General features: G+C 37.0%; 1 protein-coding gene and 1 long non-coding RNA gene across 2 annotated transcripts in view; one reads left to right on the forward strand and one right to left on the reverse strand.

Moving 5' to 3' along the window:
• LOC105831026 (neurobeachin) overlaps positions 1–23,207 on the forward strand; it is a 348,598-nt gene that overhangs the window by 81,076 nt on the left and 244,315 nt on the right. The window lies entirely within an intron of this gene.
• LOC118646391 lies at positions 4,095–9,469 on the reverse strand. The gene is made up of 2 exons (XR_004963938.1): positions 8,491–9,469; positions 4,095–5,812 (listed from the first exon to the last, which is right to left on the reverse strand). It is a non-coding gene; the product is annotated as an uncharacterized LOC118646391 (long non-coding RNA).

The raw sequence follows: 23,207 nt of genomic DNA on the forward strand, positions 1-23,207 counted from the left end.
CTTATTCCGCTAGTGATATTGTATTATCATCGAACATCGTCGTTTACATTGGTTTACAAAGCGACAGGAAGACCTGAATTCTAGCGACATTTGTCGAAGAAGGAAGAGACAAATCGTGGAATCCATTGTTCGTTTCCTATTATTCGATACACCAGATTCAATCGGATTGTATCCGATCAGTGGAAACTGGATTCTCCAAACGTTTTCTAATTTAATTCAAACCAGTCGCGCTTCTCGTGCTCATACTTCGTTATTAAATTTTTTTTTATCTTCAGAGTCTGTCCGTAGTAATTGATTAGTATCTTAATTAATGTTTTTTGTACAAAAATCGTATCAAACCAATCGAGTTTTTTATGATATTTTGAGCGATTTATTCATCTGAAAGGGTCGAAGCGAGGGCACGAAAATTATTAATTGCCTATTATTTTTAATTTACAGTATAAAGTGACATTAATTATTGAATCGAATAATTCAATGAATAATTGTTTCTTAATAATCAATTTAAAAGGCATTGAACAAAATATATTAACAGTATTACATTTATTTCACAATGTATTATATAGTTACTAATGATTAGTGCAAGACTGCAAGATATGTTTCCAATTTTTCTGATATATTCATATTACATCTTCTTTTATACTCTGATGATTCCTTTTTATACGTACATCTTGTTGATAGGAAGGATCAGTATCTAAAGAGATAGGATTTATCCCGGAAGAAAAGTTAACATGCTGAATATAGTTAGCAAGTTATAAGTACTTAGTTGCGATAGTTATTAAGTTCTCGAGCTTGTAAAAGTAGAGAAGGGTAATGTAACCTTTCTTTCATATGTATCTTTTAACAAAGGAGCTTTTGACATTGCCATCTTCAAGATAAATATAGATACTAAATAAATAAACGTACAAAATTTAAGCAATAAAAATAGCAATAATTATAAATTCTTTTGAGTTTTTAAATAAATTTTCCACATCAATTGGATTTTTTATATTAATTTTTAATATTAAATATATTAATATATGTAAAAAATGTCGTGCTCTACCTTTACAAAATATTGTAAATTGATTAAATTTGATGAAAAACAGGGCAGTCAAGCGATGTCACACATATTTTCTTTTAAATATGCCTTAATAAGTTTTCATGTGTGAGCGTTTTATGTACGTGAAAGAGCGCACAGGATAATAAAAAATGACCTTTGCCTTCCTCTAAATTTCCCGTATTTTTAAATCCTGCTTATTATAGTCCATGATTAAATTTTTATAGATAAAAACGACAATATTACGCATTTATTAATAAAATTTTGACGAGAAACCTCATTCTTTCGCCGCTTTTATCATGATTAAAATGGAAGGTTTTCAACGCATTTATTAACCAATGAAATAATTATGAATATTATCATCGATACCTCGGGTTAAAGACCTCGTTGTGAAAACGCATAGTAGTACATTTTCGTTGCCCTACAAAACGTTATAGTAGCAGTATCTTAATTAACGCTGATGCCGCGTGAGATGCGAATTCCTTTCACAAGAATTTAACCTCGGCGACAAATCGCGTTGCTGAACTATGCCAGACAACATCTTGCACCGAGCTATCGTTCGCCACGTCATGATAACCAACGTTTATGCATTAATCAAGTTTTCGATCAACAAGTTCTTGAGCAACTTGTTGCTGTCATGCGGTGGCTATTTTATGCGCCGGTAATTATAAATTATTAGACGCGGTACTTTCTATACATGTGACGAAATAATAAAATTTTGCACGGAGTGTAATTATATTTTGCACGTGGCCGAGATTAAGGAACGCGATCGGGCGGTTTTGGGCAAAAACAGGCAACGTACTTGAGACATATTTCTAAGAGATACACCCCGCGGGGCTACGTGCCTCTGCAAAATGTTTTACATTGCAGTTGTTCTAATTAAATCTGAATTTACTTCTGTTGAAAAAATCTAGATAAAGAAGAACATTGCGAAAATTTATATTTCTCTCGCAACGACCAAACTTCCTATCTCGTATTTTAATCTTAAACGACTGAGGAAAGGGTAAAGCAAATAAGCACGAGCACACGCGAGCGTCGGAAAAACGAAAAACCGAGAGGTCACAACGTAGTTCAGCCGTGACGGAGGACCTAAAGTCAGCCACGAGCGTGACTTATGGAGCAAACGAGGTCGCGGACTTACCCACTTGCGTGCCCGCCGCTTTCATTGTCACCCTCGCGCATGCAAATTGTAAACCGAGCAGCGTACACGTACCTATATTAATCTTAAGGGCTACGTCGTCTCCGCGCGAGAGAACGGGCCGGCATAATCGTGTCGTATCTTCATTTGATCCGTGAAGGATTTCTCACTCTCAAGTTGTGAGATCGTGAGTCGTTACGCGCAAGTGCTCTTTCAACGCGGAGACAGGAGGACCGCCCTCTCTATGTTCCATATATCTATCCATTTCCCGCGTATCCTGCCCTCCGTGTGTTCCTTGTTATACTGCGTGACCGTTTCGGGTAAAATGTTCCTCAATTTTATCTGACGTGGCTAACGGCGAAGGGGAAAAAATGGATAACGCATTCCCTTTCCGCACCGGCAAGTTTTTCTATTCCTATCATCTCGGCGAACGTTAAAAGTCTCCCCCGGGGCGTAATTCCCGAAGGGTGGTAAGCGATACGAATCCCTTACCTAAGTAGCAATATTCGATGACTGTTACCGTCAACCAATATAATATATACACGTCGTATAACGCAGTTTCTCTTTTCGATTTGTTTCAGGTAAGTCCGTATGCCGGTATGGTTTGCGCGCTAACTCAATTTCCACGGGACCGCTTCGCTTGCACGGTGAGTATTCGACGTAGCTACCGATGTCGAGGACATTTTAATAGGTAGCGCGAAATTCGACGTTTGCCAAATGTTCCACATCCTAACGCCGTCGAAGCTTCCTAATGACAACAGTAAATCTCCTGCACGGAATACGAACACGGGTGAATTCTACGAATTTTGCGTTTAAAAGCATCGCCAGTCACATAAAGTAAGACTTAACGAGTTAATGCACTATAGGTATCCGTCAGAGAATTCACGTCACATCCATGTTATACGACAATCAACGCAAACAGTTTCATTAATATATTCAATTTCATTAATATTTGCACGGGTCAGCTGAATATATCGATATTAATAATTTGCTCGCGTTCCCAAACGTATTTCTTTGTGCGCAAGTGAATTAAAATCGTAATTACATCTTCAACCTCCCCGTTACAAATGTATTTTGCCGTTTACGATCTCTACGAGATGTACCGTATGCATACAAATTACACAAACGTGTTTTCGTTTCGTGTTTATGCACTCGAAAAAATTCGTTGGTTAGTATTCCGCAGCAGCCAAATGAAGCCGTAGTCGGACATTCGCGGTGAATTGCGCCCACGCGAATGCGAGTTGTGCCGCACGTACAGAGACGCAGATGCTTTCATTTTGGTACTCTCATTGAGCCGTGCGATCGATATTTAGTAATATTTGTTTGCGCCGCTGTGCCAACGAGAGAATTGGATATAACCCACAACTATTGACGCTTACCGGCGCGGTATTAAAAAATTTTACGTTTAATGAATATTTAAATTTGTATTTTTATCGCGATATATATATATATATATATATATATATATATATTTATCAGAGTGTTATTATTGCTAGCCTCCAGGCTCGTAATTAGTGGATACTTAATATGCTCGTGATATACCTGTGAATATATTTAACCGTAATAGACTTTGAAACAAAAATTTAATGAACGCTTTTGTGCAAGCTTTCAACTTTATTATAGCATTATCGTTTGACGTCAATTTTAATAAAAGATGCGCATCCTTGCGCGATTTTATATGTCTAGGAGAAAAATGCATCAATCAATAAAATGTGCGCGCCTGTATATGTCCGAGTCTATTTTCTAATTTTCTTCAAACGCTTTTGCTGGCACCATAACGTGATTGCGTGCAAAAAAAAAATCGTTATTACCGATCAGTGTTGGGAAAAAGCGGAAATAGAGATTCAATAAAAATATATTTATTTAAAGGTTATGCACCAATGAAATATATTAAAAAATAGACATTTCAAATATTTTTTTTTATTTTTTGCTATAACCGTTTCCTTTATTTTGCTTTATTTTTTTATTTTTTTAAGAGAAGAATGAAAGACAGAAAGTACAGCATAAAAAAACACTACAATAAAAACAGCACATGTGTTATGGATATATAGATGTAACTCAATGTTTATAAAAACATGTTTTAAAATAAATTCATTTGTTATTAATTGTATTAATTTAAATACGTGATTACTTAGTTAATAAAAACGAGTTAATTCTGTATCCATAAAATGTATGCTGTTTCTTATATTTTAGTCTTGCTATAAATATCTTATTTAAAGTAAATCTATATAAATGCATATAAATATTAAATACCTTGTTTTATATTTATTGTATAAAATATTTATTTTTAATGTATTAAATATTTTTTATAAATCCTTTAAATAAATAGTATCTTTGTACATAATTTAAATAAATATTTCTATCGCTATTTCTTATTTCAATCATTTTCCTAGCACTGTCGATCGCCCATAGGACCCATTTAATTACACAACGCGATATTTTATCAACATAACATTTGAGTATAGTATTTCGTAACCAACTTGGGTTGAATTCCCGGCGGATATTTCTCGCACAATCTTTCGTCTATTTTCCCTATTGTAGATAGTTTTTGTCACGTTGACCTGCATAATGTCCGAGTGAAAATTGCCCTTGTTTCGCTCGTCGGGCACAAGTGGATCGCGCGCGAAGTGGACGATATTGGCTTAAAGTTTAAAGTAGCGATCGAAGCAGGGGTAAACACACGAGACCGTGGCTGTCGCTCTGTACACCCTATGCGCCGTACGGCTCTTTGTGAGAGACGATGCGAAGTAATTAAAAGTCGATAGAACCCAGTGGCCTGCTCTAGTCCTTTCTTCACTCCGCTTTCCGTGCACGTACTTTTTTCATCCTTGCCGAGCACCGCCCGTACCACCTACGCATGCCAGTCAACCCTAGCTATCAACAGAGAAACATTCGCCGCTTTAAGCGGCTTACAAGATCGCGCGGTCTCCAAATCTACTTTGTTTGGTTTTTAGATTGGTTTGTCGTTAGCCCTTAAGCGCGTCGGCTGATACGTGGATTAATCTACATGGGAGTAATAGCGTAGCAAATACAGCTTGTTTTCCTTTTATCACGTTATCGCTTTAACGTTATCGCTATACCGGTAGCATCGAACCTGCTGTGCAAGAAATTAGTCTCCCACAGATAATTAATATTTGTAATCATAGACAGTTTCCATTAAATTCTCCTAGCGTGTTATATATTTTTTAAATTTATTCTTTTTATTTATGTTACTATTTATAATTCTCATAGATTCGTGAATAACAATTTTCTTAAAAATTAAACCTAAGATATTTTCTCGTTGTGTTGCTGTTATCCTATTCTATTAACCAAATAAATCATGTGCAAAGCGTTACAATTACGTGAATAGTTTCCTGAAACAATACCTTCGCTTTTATTGCGACGTTGTGTCTGTTTCACTTGACTGCAAAATGAATCATTTATTTGCATTACACTCAGGGTACCTCATCTTTATTGCAAATGTATATTGTATATCAACAGATTTCGCAATTTGCTGAAAAAGCGCGCTCTTTATATTTCGCGTATCATTTTTTCGCCACGTTTGCGATTTTTTCTTCAAACGAAATGTTGAAACTGCAATCTTCCGTTCCGCTATCGCGTCGTGCTCGTATTGATTGCCACTGTAGAAAACGTCCAAGGTCCTGCATATGACCAGTAGTCAGAGTGAATGAGAGAGAAAGAGAGAAAAAGAGTGTGTGGGTGTGTGCTCGTGTGTATGTTCGAGTATATATCAACGGGCCAGACTCCAGCGTAAAATCGATATTTATTCCCAACACACGCGCTTAATGACATTTAATTACTCGAGTAGGTGGGGTCTATCGACCGCGCGGCCACGTGGATAAAAAACAAAAGAGGGAATTATGTGTACTTCTCGGGTTAATTTATTACAGTTGTCGTCGCGCGGAAAACAAAAATTCGTGTTTTTCGTGTATTAAAATTCGCGCGGAGCCCGACGCGAGAGAGCCGAGCCGCATAATCCTAACAATAGTTTTTCGGCGGATAATTGAGACACGCGGAACCAGCCTCGCCCCGTTTACTTGATCTTCCGGCAGATTTATGCCACGGGTAAATCTATAGAGCACGGAGGCATGTATCGTACAACGGGAATTTATCGCGGGTGGTCGGCTTCCTCGAGTAACCCGAATAAATTCCACCTGAAACAATCGAATCGCCGAGATTACTCGGCACTAACGAGCCATTTGTTACGGCAGCGGGAGAGATTTTTCATTATTATAACACTACGCGGTAATCGATTCTACGTTTACCTACTTTTATATAATGAAAATGTACCTAATTACCAAAGCTAACGGATTTAAAATAAATTATAAACATGGTATATTGTTTCATACAAGGTAATTATTTTCGTACCTTCCTAATATACTGCGAGATATATGTCACACTTTATAATATTTTATACGCTAATTATAATAAGATATTGATCATGAGGATTTAATTTATTAGTTTCGAATTGCGGTCCGCGATTTGAATATGCGACATTTTTATTCCTTCCGATTTACTGCTAACTTATTAATATCCGATACTCATAAATGGCCCATTTACCGTAATTTGATATTTCTATCGTTTGGCTGTCAGATAATTTCATTTTCATTTATTCCGTTTAAATTGCGTCGCAATACGGCCGAATATTATTTGCTGATCTAAAACATTCATTTTATATTTGGTTATTTTGATAATAGCAGGTATTTACTGGATTATCGTGCCGTTGCGATATTATTTCCACGATGTACCTAAGATATACTACATATGCACATTCCCATGATTACATTTCCTATATGCTTGTAAATTAATACGGGACAATGTGCATAAAAATAATGCCGACGCTTCACCGTAGATTTCTGTAACGTGAACCTCGAAATATTTCGTTTTACAGCGTTGTAGTATTAAATCCTGTCAGACATAAATTACGTTTTTCTCAGGGTGACTGCACTTGGACGCAGACAAAGTACGCTTTTTATCTTTCCCCGTAGGGATTAACGGTGGTGGTGTATTCTAACGATCTGAAAGTTTACTTTTTATTTGGGTATTTATTTTTCTGTTTGATTAAACCCCTTCATTTTCCTATCCTCATTTTTGCTACATCTGTTTAAGAAGAAATGTTATTAAACTTTCTTTACGTGAATTGGAAAGTAGAATGCATCTCTTTCGTGCACCAATGATTCTATTTTGAGTAAAATTAAACTAAAAATTGCTGTTAATTCAAGAGAGATATTTTAAAAAATTTAACTTAATTGTAGATAGACGAATTAACGTAAACGTACTTAATATGCATTACTGTTTCTCAAATTTATGTTTTTGATTTTTAGCTTCATGCATGATTTATAACTTTTTCATCGAACCGCGGACCTTGAAGTTGTAACGATCATCTCACGAAAAAGTCATAACTCCTCGCATTACGCTTCGCGAACAGTCGTGCATAAAATTGATTTGTTCGTCGAGCATGTCGTCCGTCATTGCCAATTACATGTCGAGGATATTGCTCATGAAATACTTTCGATCCGCAGATAAGTCTTATACTATCTAAAAAATTATATCCTTCAAGTACATAAAGCAATCCTTTGCGGAGGGAACGGTAAAACGTAAAGTTCTATAATAACTCACTGTAACTTTAATATATAATTTAATAATTCTCGGTAACTCATTACGAAATCCGAGCTCAGAGAGCAGTAATATAAATTTCCAAAGTAATTTCTAACTTTTTGTAACGTTTTTTCGTTTTCGTTATTTATTAAAACAATTACTCACTTTGCAACAATGAATTTGAATGGCGAAGCGCTTATCGAGACCTACTTCTGTTTCGTCGCCTACCGTTCTCTAAATCCGGATGACAGGGGCGGTACAAAAGTACCGCAGCGAAAGTATTGCTTCGCTTGATGCGCGATAAGCGTATATATATATATATATATATATATATATATATATATATATATATATATATACATGCTTTTATGCCTAGATCCCTATGGTAATGAGATATACGCGAAAGAAACGAGGAGATCATTGCTGCCTTCTCCTCCTCCCCCAGTTTATCTTTCCAGTATAATGCGTCCCGACATTATTACCAAAGTCATTGCTCGCGGTTTCTCACTCTCCTTTGCTCGAGACAGCTATTGCCGGTTAAAGAAGTAGCGCAGTAGATCCGACGTTATAGCGGGGACAATAATTTCCGAGGCTGTCGAGATCCTTGCACTTGACGTAACGACTTCGTGACGCTACTCGACATTAGGTACTCACATCATTCGTGTTGAATCAGGATACAATCAGGATTATCGGATATAGAGGACAAGTAGAAAGTACTCACGTGCTTACGGTCACTTATCCTCGAGGGTTTTTTTTCGATTAGCTGTTGTAAGCCGCATAAGTTTGAAAGAACCAGTCGGACACGAGGGATACGAAAATTGATTACTGTGAGATCTGAAACCCATTCAGAATTAAAAAAATGCGTGAATATAAAACATATTTTTTAATTTTTTGTTAGAGAGATTCATATCTTATTTTCTTATTCACAAGAATCTATATGTGTGATTGCCTTTAAAATCTTTTAAACTTATAAATAATTTCTAAAGAATTAGTATTTAGAGAATTATAATTCGTCATAGTATCAATTATATACACAGTATCATTAGAGGTTAAAATTTATGCCGAGTACGTACTTGGAAGCATCATCAGGCAAGTGCAAATTTAGTTTAGGCAATGGTATAATCCGGTATGTATATCCATTAGCATCCAGAAAGCTATCTGTATATACACGTCGATACAACGTCAACCACGCTGCTTCGACCACCAAGTGCACGTGTTACGCTCCCGTCCTGGGGAATTCTCGAATGCAGCTCCCGTGAAGCTGCAACTCGCACCCTCTGTTGCACGCTCTTGGTTTTATTCACAACTATTACCAGATTCATGTTGGTAAAACAGGATGGTTCCTGCCAACTTCCTACCAATTTCCTATTATTTTCTATTAAGTTTAATAAACAATTGCTTTCTTACACGCTCTAATCATTCCTCTTTTAATCATATTATATAAATATAATTTTATTTTTATAAACAAGATATCTTGGCAATGGCAATAGGGGGATCGTATCCTACATCTTCAGCACAAAAGGTAAGTTTGCTTCGGCGATACGGTAGGTACCTACAACCGTGCTTTTAACATTAGCAGAGTTGTACAAAGTCCTTGTGAAGGTAAGAATGCTTGATCAATTTGTGAATCCTTAACATTGGAAGGTAATAGAATTCCTAAATTTCGATTTTTGAAAAACAGTAAAAAAAGATTTCTTAGATAGTTGAAAAACTTGTATATATATATATATATATATATATATATATATATATATATACAATTAATTTATAATTACATTTCAATCAAAATTCACCTACAATTACCGATATAAAGTTAATCGAATAATTTTTTGAAAAGCTTTTCGCTATCATATATTTTAAATTCTTCAAAGCGAGAGAAATCAAACTAACAGTAAATCTCATCCAATTATAAACATGATTTTACGCAACAAAATGTATATTCTGCGTGTATATATATATATATATATATATATATATATATATATATATATATCAATCTTTTGTTCTTTATATTTATATCATCCATCATATCCATCATTTTTTTCTCTTATAGATATTATTAATTAATAAATAAAAAGTTGCACTTTAAATATATATAGTATCTCTAAAACTTTATATAAATGTTCATATAAATATTTATATTTATTTGTTTTTTACATTCTTAATCTAGTACACATAAACTAATCTGCAAACGTGAATTAATCAAAGGATTATAATGTCTTCAAAGAGAAAATATAAACGCTAAATCCAATATGCGTATTGCATTGAATTCATTAAAATCCAAGCACAATCGGACGCTGTGCTCTGAGGCAAAACGAGCACGGTGCTTGTATCGAAAATTTGTAATTATGATCACAAAGGTTTTCAAAGGAGTTTCATTGCAGTCGATAATACAAAGCTCTCTCGGTGTTTCATTATCTAAATATTCAGCATTCTCAATGTTTGGCGATCGGCAATGGGATGTGTATGTTCAATCGTACAGAAGAACTGTGGTTTGTGGGACGGACTTCAATGATACTTATTAGAGCGTTTAGAGCTTAGAATTAGTACGCCTAATTGTGATCCTTTTCCCAACTATGACGTCAATCCTTACAGAGGCAATCGAATACATACACTCTACTTTTTTCAATCTTTTTAATATTTCTTTAACATTTAATTACTAATATATACATATTGATATAATTTATATTTATGAAAACCCAAACTCTTATTTTCATAGTAATTCTAATCAATAAAGCAAAAAAAAATGCTTTTAGTTATAAATAAATTAAAATAGATTTTTTTCGAATTAAGTAGATGGTATGTAAATTAATAAAATTAAAGAGGCTGTAATTTTTTTTTAGATCTAGCACCAAAAATTTGTCAAGCTTGAAAAGCTTCAAAAATATAAATTTAGCAAAAATGATTACTGCTATAAAAGATTTATCTCTGGATTGGTTTTTTTAAATTTCTTAAAATTTGACTTTAGATTCGTAATCGGTGATAAAAGAAAGATAAATGTTGATAAAAATTACGAAAGAAAAAATGTAATCATCGGTTTATCAGTATGTGCGAAATTTCAAGAACATTTTACGATTTTCGTACGTATTCGCAAGCGCACGAGAATTTTCGTGGAAACGCGGACACACGATTTACGAACGACGTGGCCACGTACAGCTCTCGTTGGTAGCCGTCCATTCCGCAAGTTACAAACGGCATTTTCGAATTTTTACGACTTTCACATACGAACGGGGAGTCAACAGCGGCAACGGCAAGCCTCGTCGAGCGACGTGAAAGAGAAAACGCGCGTTGTAGTCGAGCGAACAAAGTGAAATAACAGAATTCCGACATGTATAATACTCATTAGCGGATTTATGAGTGGCAACGATGTCTTTTATATTGATTTTCGCATGCAAGAACGCATTCCGCTAATGCCTCGGCTGACAAAATACGGCCAATTTACGCGAGAACGGTCGTGAAAGAACGTATACGTATATATGCAGGGGAACAACGGTGAAAACATGAAATTGCGCTAGCGGCAAATGCAAATAGAAGCTACTTTCCAGGGTAAGCGTTGATATATTCTAATCATCGGGGCGAAAAACAGAAGAGAGAAAGATGCGGAACGAGAGCCTGCGGAAGGAGGCGCATGATTTCCACGGGGAATGGAGAGTTGCGATAATAAAAGTCAAAAGGAATGAGAGAACGATTGTGCGAATACTCCGTCGTCCCGTTCGCTTTCTGCTCCTGGCGATGTTGCGCGGTTCGAACAATGCGTTTGATTTTTTTTTCCCCTTTCGTCTATGTTGTGATTCGCATTTCCGCGCTACAATCGGCGTGTCCTGAAAAGACTCGTCGAGTCCGTCGAAGAGACCTTCCCCTTTCGAAAGACCGTGGATATTGAAATATCTGGAAGAGAGCCAACGAGGAACGGTATGCCGGACAATACTCGGGGAAATTTCGGTGGGCAGTGATTAATAGCGTCCCTGCTATCGTGCATTCACAATATATTTCCAAATATTCAAATTTCTAGAAGAAAAAAATCGTTAAAAAAAAAATTGAGAGTTGTTTCAACACAATTATTGTATCAATCATTCTAATGGAAAGTATATATGTATATCTTATATGACAAGTAATAAATTTTACATCTATATTTCTCGAGCTTGTCAAGGAAGGGAAAATTGGGCCTGATAATTTTTCAACGGATTGACTCATTAAGCGCATCGATCATGTTGCGCGTGCCGTCCTATACATATCGAATGAGTTCGTTTCGGAGCGTAATCGCGTCGGGCTTAAAACTTGGACGAGATCGGGAGAAACTTTCCCAAACTCTCGGGGAGAGAAACAGAATTAAAAGTAAGTAACGCGAGTCTTCGGACTTCCCTAAGCGTAGCTCGGGTTAGGCCGGCGTCTTATCTTTTTCTCGCCCGTCTGTCCTACGGAAGTCTTGCTCTCCCCGCGATTTCTCTATAAGAAAGCTCGTCGGGCGGACCATTGTTTTCACCTACTTGGCGACGAACTCTACTCACCCGGATCGAAGGACGGCTAGACCCAGACGAACGGTTTTATTCACGGTCGAGCGGTTCGCGGAAAATAAGAGGGAAGGTCCTCCCCGCGTGGCGCCGTGAGGCAAACTTAAAGATATAATCGATATATTTTCAAGCTCTCTGCCCCAATCGAGAAATATAGCGGAAGAGGACTGGTCAAGATAGGGGGTGGAGAAAATGTTTGAAAGCTTCGTGTTCACGGGCAATAAAACAGTATCAATGGGAAAAGAAGTATCCGCGGGGAGAGATATGAGGAGCGCACCCGTTCGAAATCGGTAACAAACAACAACCGATCGTTGGCAATAAATTTTCGCAAAAACCGACACGGCGGGGAACGTGACAAAAGCGAGATAATGACTACTTTTCCCCTGTACATACGACAGAGATTTATCTCATAGAAAAGCGAAAATTAGGACTGTTAATCATATTCCGCTTAATGATGAGTTACTCAATTAATTACACAAGATGTTCCGAAAAGTAGATGCTCGGAAAAGTTGAAGAAGACCAATAAACGTTCGGAATATTCACGAGCGGTGAATTCCGATGCCGGTTACAGTGGCGGTTTAACTTTCGTCGTTAAAACTTACGACGCGTTCGAGTACGGACGTGAAAAATGAAAATGTAAGAGGAGCAAACGCGATGGCATGTCGTAATTAAAGATCGCGGAGCGGACGACAAAGGAGCCGGGAGAGAAGGATGGCTACGTGAGAACGTAGGGTAACTCTACTGCAAACGCCATAGATGCAGGAGCCTGAAAGGAATTCCGTAAAGAACATAGAAACTGTCGGATATCGCGCACGTCCCGAGTACGCCAATAAAGGCGAACTCTTTAAATTAAATTTTATATCTTAACTGAGGAGCAAGAACCTTGAGACGTACAACGAGTTTGACGAGTCCTTTCCGAAAGTGCAATCTCAGATGAAGGAAATAATGACTCTGTCGACGTCGTACTCGCGCGTGATTAAATTGACAGACATAGTGTCGAGGTAAATGATAGCGACACTCTCTCGTCCACCAGTGCCGCCCTCATTATTATAACCGGGCGTATACGATGACGTTTTCCAAATGAATTATTGAAGAGGGACTTGTGGCGGTTGATGGGAATATTTAAACCAGGTCGATACCTTCAGTTAACGTGCATCTGGTATCGACAAGCCCGAGACTCGTACTCCAACGTTCCTTCCTCAGAAACCCTCATCTCGTTTCCCTCCTCGCCTTTCCCACACACTACACTCTCTCATCGCTCTTCCGCCATTTGCTTTTTCCTTTCCTTCCCCCCCCCCCCGTTTTCCCAGCTATATCCAGATCTTCCTTCCTCCGATTGCACTCCGGTTGCTAGCTCTCGCGCTGTGGAAGAGAGAGTACGTCACGGTGACGTCAACAAATTTTATTTACCCGTGCGAGTACATTATTCGGGTCGTCACAACCGAACGCTCTGGGTCACGTAACAACGATATAACACAATTTCTTATCCTAACAATTTTAATATCCAGCAAATCCAAAAGTTATAACAATTCCAAAGTTTAGCCGCTACAGATTGAAATGATCTCGCAAAGTAACTTTCGAGGTTGTTTCTGGTAACACACACAAAAAAAACAGCAAATTTATTTTTTCTCTCTTTTTCTACTCCCGATAACTAACAGAAAATTTTCGTCTTTGTGCAAACGAATGAAATTTTCCCCGTTCCGTTTAATTCAGATTCGACATAGTCAACATAGAATCAACAAGATAGACTGTGGAAACTTGTTACGCGTTAGAGATAGAGTGTTTAAAAAAAATAGGAAACACTGGATGAAGCTGACAGAACGTGCTGACCTGTTTGCTTGCTGACTAGCTGCAAATAATTGTAAAATTTAGAGGCAAATATTTTATGAAGTTGATTTTGCTTGCTGACAATCATTTTCCCGGCGACAATATTCTGTGTCAACACGACTACCGATCAGAAACGAAGCAGACCAAAAAGACCGGAGTATCACGGTTGATGTATTAAACAATAGATTACAGCGGAACAATATGTCCCGCCGTCCACCCCCGACATCACCTCCCCTCTTCTCCCTTTCCCTCCCCCTATTTCCATCGCGCTTTCGCTAATCTGCCTTTAGGTTTCCAACGTGCATTCGAAAATGTCACGCCGATTTGACGCAGGTGGTTGCCCTATTGTTGCAGCCGGGTGTCACGTACGCTGCACGTTGCGAGTGACAGAAGCTCGATGATCGATAGACCGGGGGTTGTATCAGCGAAAAGATTGCCCCTTCATTTCGTTTGCAGATGGAAACATTTTTTTCCCAGCAGTTTACGCGTCGGGTTTGAAACTCTGATATTTTTCCACTCGCGGCTGCGGCAATAATCGAGATGCACCCGTCCGTTTACCCGTCCATCCATTTGGGGGGGTGTCCTTCAAAAAATGAAAAATGTCGGGCTCCATTACCGAAAGTTTCGTGAAATTAAAACAGATATGCGCAGATACGAAAACTCGTCGGTTATTCCAGTTTCGTGATTTAATTATTATGTATCCTAAACCAACTCACTTTAAATTACGGGATGTATCAAACTACTACTACTCGTATGATACACAACAAGCACGTTAAAGAAAAATGCAAGCTTATACACAAGCATGTGCTTGTAAATATTGAAAATTTTATTTACAAATATTTTTGTCTACTCGATACTTTATTCACAGTTTCCTTATTTTTTCTCGAAATTCGTAAATGATAGAAAACAGTTCAAACAAAAGCTGTTTGTTTTTAATAAACCTATCCAACTATATCTATTTAAAATTTCAGACTTGATTCAGGTTTATTTCCGGTAGTTTCAGAAATGCCATCGTTAAAAGCTCAAATAAGCTTTGATAAATAATAAAGCTTTTTCCCAACTTTTGACAATTGACTCATTGTCGAGGAAAGAAAAGATCTGTACACAGAAAAGGTGATATAACCAATAAAATGTAATTGCGGGCTGCCAACTACATAAAATACTCAATGCAATAATATTTACTGTTAATGCAAGTACAATGTTGATACTGCAATAGCATATATTATTGTATTGAGTATATCTGTAGTTGGCAGCCCGCAATTACATATCTTATTGGATATATTGCTTTTTTTTCAGTGTATGTACTATCTGTATGCTCATACTGCGCAAACCTTGTTTCGTGCTGAAGATAATATCAATAAACAGAATGCGAAACGAGAAACAGTGGATTACAACGTCTACTTTGCTCGTAGCGATATTATAGTGTTTCATGTTCATCGCTGCAAATTCGAATGCGACAGTCCGCTAGGGCTCATTCCCAAGTTATGTAATTGCGCATTGGATATTGAACCGGTTTCAATACGGATATTCTGTAATCCTGTCTACGCCAGAACCTCCCAGTAGTGCTGTAAGCTACCTTCATTTTAACCAAACCAAAATGCCATGCATTTCCAAAATGTATGCGCAACTCTAAGTACGCGACGCGAAAAATATCGTTCTAATATTGCCGAAGACGAAAGAGCCATATCAGCCCACGTCTTTCGTTGTGTATTCACGAAGAGCGTGAATATTTCCCGAGAGTTTCTGCAGTATCGTTTCAACCTATATATATCTTTCAGATTACATTTCATTATTATAAAAGATAAAAGTGATATTATAGATATTTTAATATTTTATTACTTTACAAATGATGCTCGGAAAATATTACAAAAGATGTATAAAAGGTATCTCTAACGAAGCTCGTTTTCTTTTAACGATCGCATCATTATATACAGTATATAATTACTCCGTTTAAAAAAAAAGATGTAAATTTAATGCTATTCAAATACGACGGCACAATTAAATTTCACTTTTTTCTTTATAATAATCTATATTATATCTTATCGCACTTTCCGGGAATTTATTATCGCTTCGATGAGTTTATTAAAAATGCAAATGCACTGACAGCAATGTCGCTTTGTGATCTGAATATCTTGAGAAAGTATTGCATTAATTATTCTCCATGATCTTTATTCATTCTACATAAGAATTCTTTGTTGTTATATTTTGAAAGTGAATTAACAAATTGCACATTATTTAGCTTTATTGTGTAATAATTAATGAAAAATGTGTAGAATATATGATACGTGTATAAGTATTACATCTATTTTATTAAAACAATGCAGTAAGCATCTTGTTTATGCCTCATAAAAACTCGTAAATGTAGCGGCATTAACAGCGGCGATGCTACTGACCAAGTAATTGTTTATATTTGCATGTAATTATTATATATTGTAACCAAAGAGTTATGGTAATTCTTGTTAAAACGTTTGTTGTGTCAGTGGAAATTAGCATTGCTGTCAGCCAGAAAGAACGAGCTGCATGGCGCCGAGTAACCGCGGTACCAAGTAATGTGGATGAAAAGCACGGTGTACCACTCGTTAGTTATCACATCTGCATTCAGAAGCACTGCTGCAAGCAGAGAATAAATCCGTGGGGTCAAGCGCGATATAAATAACCGCGATTTTATATTTTTCTTCGTTGTGCGGGGACCGTAAATTAATCGAAGTCTCGTATATACAAGGGAAAATATGATGTTGGCCGTTCATTACGTCATTACACAACACCAACAAAACTTTGAAGGGTCGAGAATTGACTTTTCACTTTGCTATATTATGATAGAATTACGACGATTAAAAACTTCGGAATTAGTTACGCTAATTATAAATATAGGAACTAAGAAAAGCAATGATTTTCCGAGTGCATCTAAACTTGAAATAATATCTAATAATTAGTATTTTATTTTATATATTCTTATGAAGAAACTTTATAAACAAATGTATGGCATACAATTGGAAGTTGTGCGTTTCATCACATGAGTGATTGTAAGTAGAGATATAAATGACGTTAGACATTACATTTCTGAGAACAAAGAATACGTAAAGATAAAGACCGTTTCGAATTGCAAATCGTTTGCGCGAAGGAAGAGCAAGTCCGTTCGGATTTCCTGGCTCGTTGTTCATTCGACTTTCCTCAAATACCTGAATGAAGACTGAATCTACACGTTAGCTCCTGGCATTACCATTGAATTCGGTGATCATATTCAGCGCTTTCGTATGCAAAGAGCCTGGTTATATATACTGAGAAAATTGACATTCATTTGGGAAATACATATACCATGTATTCATCTATTATACTTTGTTTTAATAATGGATGTTGTAAACAACTATAGAAAATTATATTTGAAACAAATATAGTTCGATAAAAAACGAATAAGCTTACGATATTAAAATTTTTCGATATAGGTTGATACAAGAAAACAACATGTCTTGCAAAAATGCTTATTCATAGTATAATATTTGATTCCACCCCATTTTCTTTTATATCTACAAAATTTGCAAATTTTGTAAATATACAAATCATAGTCTTAAATACAAATTTTTCATTTTATTAAACTGTCAATCATTTGAAGTCTCATTATGAGACTTCAGCCGAGCTTTAATAATCTTCACCTTAAGCGTTATACAAATATCGACTGTGATCACAAGTAAACTTATCGCAAATGTTTGGTGAGCGATTTGTCGAAGTTTGTCATTCGATATATTTCTCTAGGCACTTTAGGCACTTACATAAATAGTTTAAACAAGACTGACTGTCAATAAACGTAATAAAACGTTAAAACTCTTGAACCTAAAATATCTAAAATATATAAAAATCTTTCTTAATTTATTCTAATTATATTTTTAAAAACTTTATCGTTTTATTCACAATTTCTTTAATAAAGTTATACTGTTTCCTTTACTCTTTTTTATGTCTGTCTCTTCTATACTGTTCGATAAACTCGAGTTTAAGATTACAGAATTGACGAATATTTTATGTCAATAAAATTATATCGATCGCTTTCGTGTTATTTCAGAAATAAATGTCCCACTATCACGTAGAAAACCTTAACGGCCGAGGCAATTAAACTTTTAGTTAATAACAGCACGTAGGGGAGATAACGGATAATCCCTTTTTTCTTGTTCGACTTTCCGCGTCTGAGCTCTTTTCGTATTGGCTGAGAGAATACAACTGGCAGAGGAACTAAAGAAAGATGGGAACGCGGACCTGAAAGCATTAGTGCTCCGGATTTAGAAGTTCCTCCCGATAATTGAGTTCCCTACGAAAGCTTGTTGTGTCCACAGAAGATGTCTGACGAAACTCTTGGGACAACAGACTCCGCGAAAAAGCTCGCGATTATTAATGTCCCCAAGGAACGTGTCGTACGGCCAATTCTCGATGGAGCGTCTCGCAATGATACGTAAATATCACCTCGAGCGTTTTGAGACTGCCGCGGTCTTTATCGACATAAAAAGACATTCCGGTGCAGTCTTTGAACCCGAACAATTGAATTTAAACGACCGATTGCATACCTTAAGGATGACGAAAGTCTTCGAGAGAAGGCAAATTGTGTGCGGACGAAGGGAAATAAACGCTGACTTAGATTACGTAGGAGATGGCAAAAGGTTATTCACAATACTGCGGAATACAGAATGTTGCCATTTTATTCGTAGATTTACTCCTCTTCTACCTGGTACATACTTCCTCAGGAAATACGTAGGTGAAAAGCATACAAAGTAGAATTTTTCAGATACATTTCAATAGCTTGAAGCTCACAAATGTTCGAATAGTAATGTAAATCAATCAACTGAAATAATTATGATTTGTATTCTTAGCTTGAAAAATAACATTTTAAAAAATTATTAAAAAAGCTTGCACAATAAAATAATCGTTTTTATATTGCTCAATAATTTTTTTCATGTACACAACGATGTGTATAATTAACACTTCATTAATTTTTGTCATATTGTCGTTATCATCTATTTCATTTTTTAGTCTTTGTCCCTGCCTCCCACAAGTAATCAAGAACGTCAAGATTTGAGGTAACGTGATGGAATAACAAACGACTAGGAATCATAAATAATAAAACGCGAGTGGACATGCGTGGTAGTTCCAATTTAACGTGAATTTTATATTAACTCTGCATCTCTGGGAATGCAGGAATTGTTGAACAGTTATGAGGACGGAACAGGATTGGTATTATGTTCTAATCACTTTACAGATCCGCGCCACTAATATCACCGGATATGGTTACATACGCAATATTATCTTCGTTATCTCGGTAATGTTTCAATGAATGTACGTATGTTACATAAAGATCATATGTGTGGAATAATTCCGAGTATTGTCTCTATAGCTTTTTTTAGAAATTAAACTTTAAACCGAAACGTGACGAAACCGTATGTTAACGAAATAAGAACCAAATTATTTATGACATTATTTCTTGGAATCTTCATGTAAAAATAAAAAAAACTTATTTTTATTTAAATGTATTCAGAATCAAAAATAGCCGAATACTATTAATCAACTGTCTACATTAGAATTTCGTTACTCTTTCTTCAAGTTTCTATTGTTGATAATAGAAACTTCGAGGCGTTAGATTTCCAGCTTAATAAGCTTTTGATTAATACAATAAAATGCTTCTGTGTTGTGTACATAGAAATAATTTTGGCAAAGGGAGGGAGAATTCGCGACGTATCTCGCTCTAATAGTTTGACTCTCATAAAATCTGAGCGCATAAAGAGCACCGCCAACTGTGCGCATCCTGTTCCGCTTGGATTATGACTGCTATCGTGCCAAGTCTGCTAAACAAACTTCTGTAATTAGGCGGAATATATAGCCAAGAAGCTTAAATCAGTCCACCAGAACAAAGGACCAGCAACTCCGAGGACGTCAATATACATATGTAAAAGTGCATACATAGATATACAAAGTTTACTAATTACATATATACATCTATACGATTGAGTCGTTATAAATAATGTGTGTTTGTACATTAACACGTTTGTGCTCGCCAACACATACTACATTTTTCATTCAGCATTAAAGATTAATGATCACAAATTGAACTGATTTCTCTATTCGTTCCATTCGTTATTTTTAGTCGTCTCTGATTAAACAAAGCGAATAAATACACCACGATGAAATCCGAACAACTGCTAAACAATTAACGTTTGTCGATAAAATTTCAAAATAACAAACACACAATATAATATGAATTTCTATCTGTTCGAATTTCTATTCGTTCTCGCTTGATTCGTCGGTGTACCTCGACGAGCTGCCGGGTGCTCCAAACTCTGCGTACTCTACTATATATGTAGAGTACAATATACGTGTATCTATTACTTATCCTGGCATAACTTCGCTAATTATAGCGACGGTATTTCAAGGCACACGCAAATCAGCTTGAGACAATCCTGACTCTTGATACTGAGTGCTGCCTTTCGCGGTTATCGCTCAGAACGCTTTGCATCTACATAGTTCTTGGACACCCTTAATGTACGCGCGGCAACATAAGACGTTGTCTACACCCTCGAGACATGGTTGCAGTTTCTACTCGCGTACCGCCGACAGGATAATTATCACTGGTGATATGCTTGAGCTCTTCTCAATTTGAGAAAGCTCCATCCCCCATCCCGCCCCCCTCCGCATCGACGCTCCCATCCACGGATTTTCCCGTCGGGGTGAGGGCTTACCGTTTCTACCTAAGCGAACAAATCCAATCACTATTTCCACCGGTTGCCTCCGGCTGATTTGCATTACGTGCACGCGCACGCGCCTGCACACAACGCCTATACACACGCTAGTCCGTCCCTGGCTGAGCTGAGAAGCTTGGAGCACGACCCCAGGACCCCGAGATCGTCTTAATTAATTCCGTCTGCGAAGCCGCGAAGAAGCGATTCCTTCAACCGAGTGACGTACGGATTAGGAGTTGGCGGCGTTAATTGGCCTGCTCAGTGCCACGTGCTAATCTCGTCGTTATCAAGCTTGTGTGATACGACTTCGATAGATACTGTCGACGACTTCTAAGAGAGATTCTTGCCCCTTCTTTTTCCTCTACTCCGGCGTGACTATTCGCCAGTCTCGCGAAGATAAGTTCAAACTTTACATCGGTAATAATGCTCGAGAAAAAAGAAGAGATATGGAGGGCAAAACTAGAGAAGTCGCATTTTCTTGCACGTGCTCCACGGATCACGAACTTTCCCTCTGGTAGATATTAGTTTGCGGAGTCAGTTGTCAGTGTGCGAATAGTATCCGTGATAGAATTTCAGCGCGTATATTCGCAGGAGAAAGGAGACTCGGTATAATATGAGACTCTTTGCGTTCACAGAATGCCATTTAAAATAATTGGGAATGCGATACGAGATGTAACGGATGTTTGCCAAATGAAGGAAACATTCCGTACCTCCGTAAAATATCTGTGAACTGCCATATTTGCGTAATGGCTATGTTTAATATTACTTGATCTTTTTTTTAAATTCAGGAAAATATAAAGCAATTTCGGATTTTCCGTATTTACAAGTCATGGATGGGGATATTATACTGCCAATGCCGTGTTTATGCACCGAAGAGCACGGTGGCCATCATTCAATGACAACCCGTATTATTCTTCCCCCTGGAAAGCGTCTTTTCTCTGTCAATTTCGACAGGGCTGAATGAAGGACGACGGTGTTCATCAAAGGAAGATTATGGTCGGTTATTCCCTAGTGACCAAAATCTTTGCCGCTCGATTATTGCCCTTCAGACTTGCCATTTCCATTTTTACTTTTCGTGAGGGACGATAACGAATATTCTTTTCGGCTCTTTCCTTGTTCCCGAGCAAATCAAATGTTCATAATATGCGCTAATGAGCGCACTATTAATGATCCTAATTATCTATTCTAATTGCAATTACGCAAACTTTTGCAGAGTAAAAAAGAGAGAAAGAGGGAGAATTTTAAACACTAAAAAATCATGTAAAATTACATAAATAATATTTATAAAATTATACAATTTATAGTGGAGTATATAAATTTTTTATTATTTTTATCTCTAATTGTTATTATTTTTATCTCTTAATTGTGCAAATACATCTTTGTAGTAGGCGGAAAAATTACATTTAAAAATTATTTTAAAGATAAAAATATTAAAAAATTTTATATATTTCTACTATAAATTACATGATCTTTATACACATTATATATGTAATTTTATATGCTATTTTTCATCACAGGGCGCAGTGATACGTGCTCTTCTCGGTTAACTTCAAAATGCAGTTCACAGAAAATTACCGGAGAAACTACCGGGGAAAATTAATTCGCCCGCATGCATCATGGGAACCAATTACGCGAGAGATTAGAACTTTTTTCATCATTCATCGGTCTGGCGTGCACGCATCGATATTTTAGGTCGGAGAAGAGAAGAGAATTTTGGGAATGTTATCTTTCTCTCCCTCCTGTTCGCGCGCGCGGAGCGCGATTCGCGATTCCGGCGGTTAATTTATACTGCAACGATGCAATCGGCATGATTCCACTATGCGGACGAATGCTTCGTTTCGATAACGCGTTTTGCGCCATCGTGGGATCATCTCCCGGGGATGTACGGTGATTGCGAATTATGGCGCTTGTCATCGCGGCCGGGCGTAAATATCCACGGGAAACGCCGAGCATCTAACAAGGGCCGAAACGAAGATTTGTGACAGATAATCGCGACTATTGTTTCGTAGGAACCAGGCTTGATACGATTGGGATCGGCCAGCCTTTGTCCCGGTGTACAAGCACGAATTCAATTTCAGCCAGTACGCGTCAGGCTGCATTACGATGGGTCGGCTTCGATCGATAGACGTGTAACCATGCCTCCATCGAAGCGAAATGTTGAAATTCACTTGGTACCTCTGGATCGACGTCGAGCGTGATATAAAATTGTACCGCGATAGAATGATAAAGTAATCCTGAACAATACTCTTTCACATATGTATTCATGTAGCTTTACATATGTATGGTACACAGATATTAGCGACGGAAAAGAACAATACTTTTATCAATACCGATATTTTTATATCAAATGAGAATTATAAAAAATTGTAGATAGAAATTAAAAATAA

Source organism: Monomorium pharaonis, chromosome 1 (genome assembly GCF_013373865.1).
Source record: "Monomorium pharaonis isolate MP-MQ-018 chromosome 1, ASM1337386v2, whole genome shotgun sequence".
Classification (NCBI taxonomy): domain Eukaryota; kingdom Metazoa; phylum Arthropoda; class Insecta; order Hymenoptera; family Formicidae; genus Monomorium; species Monomorium pharaonis.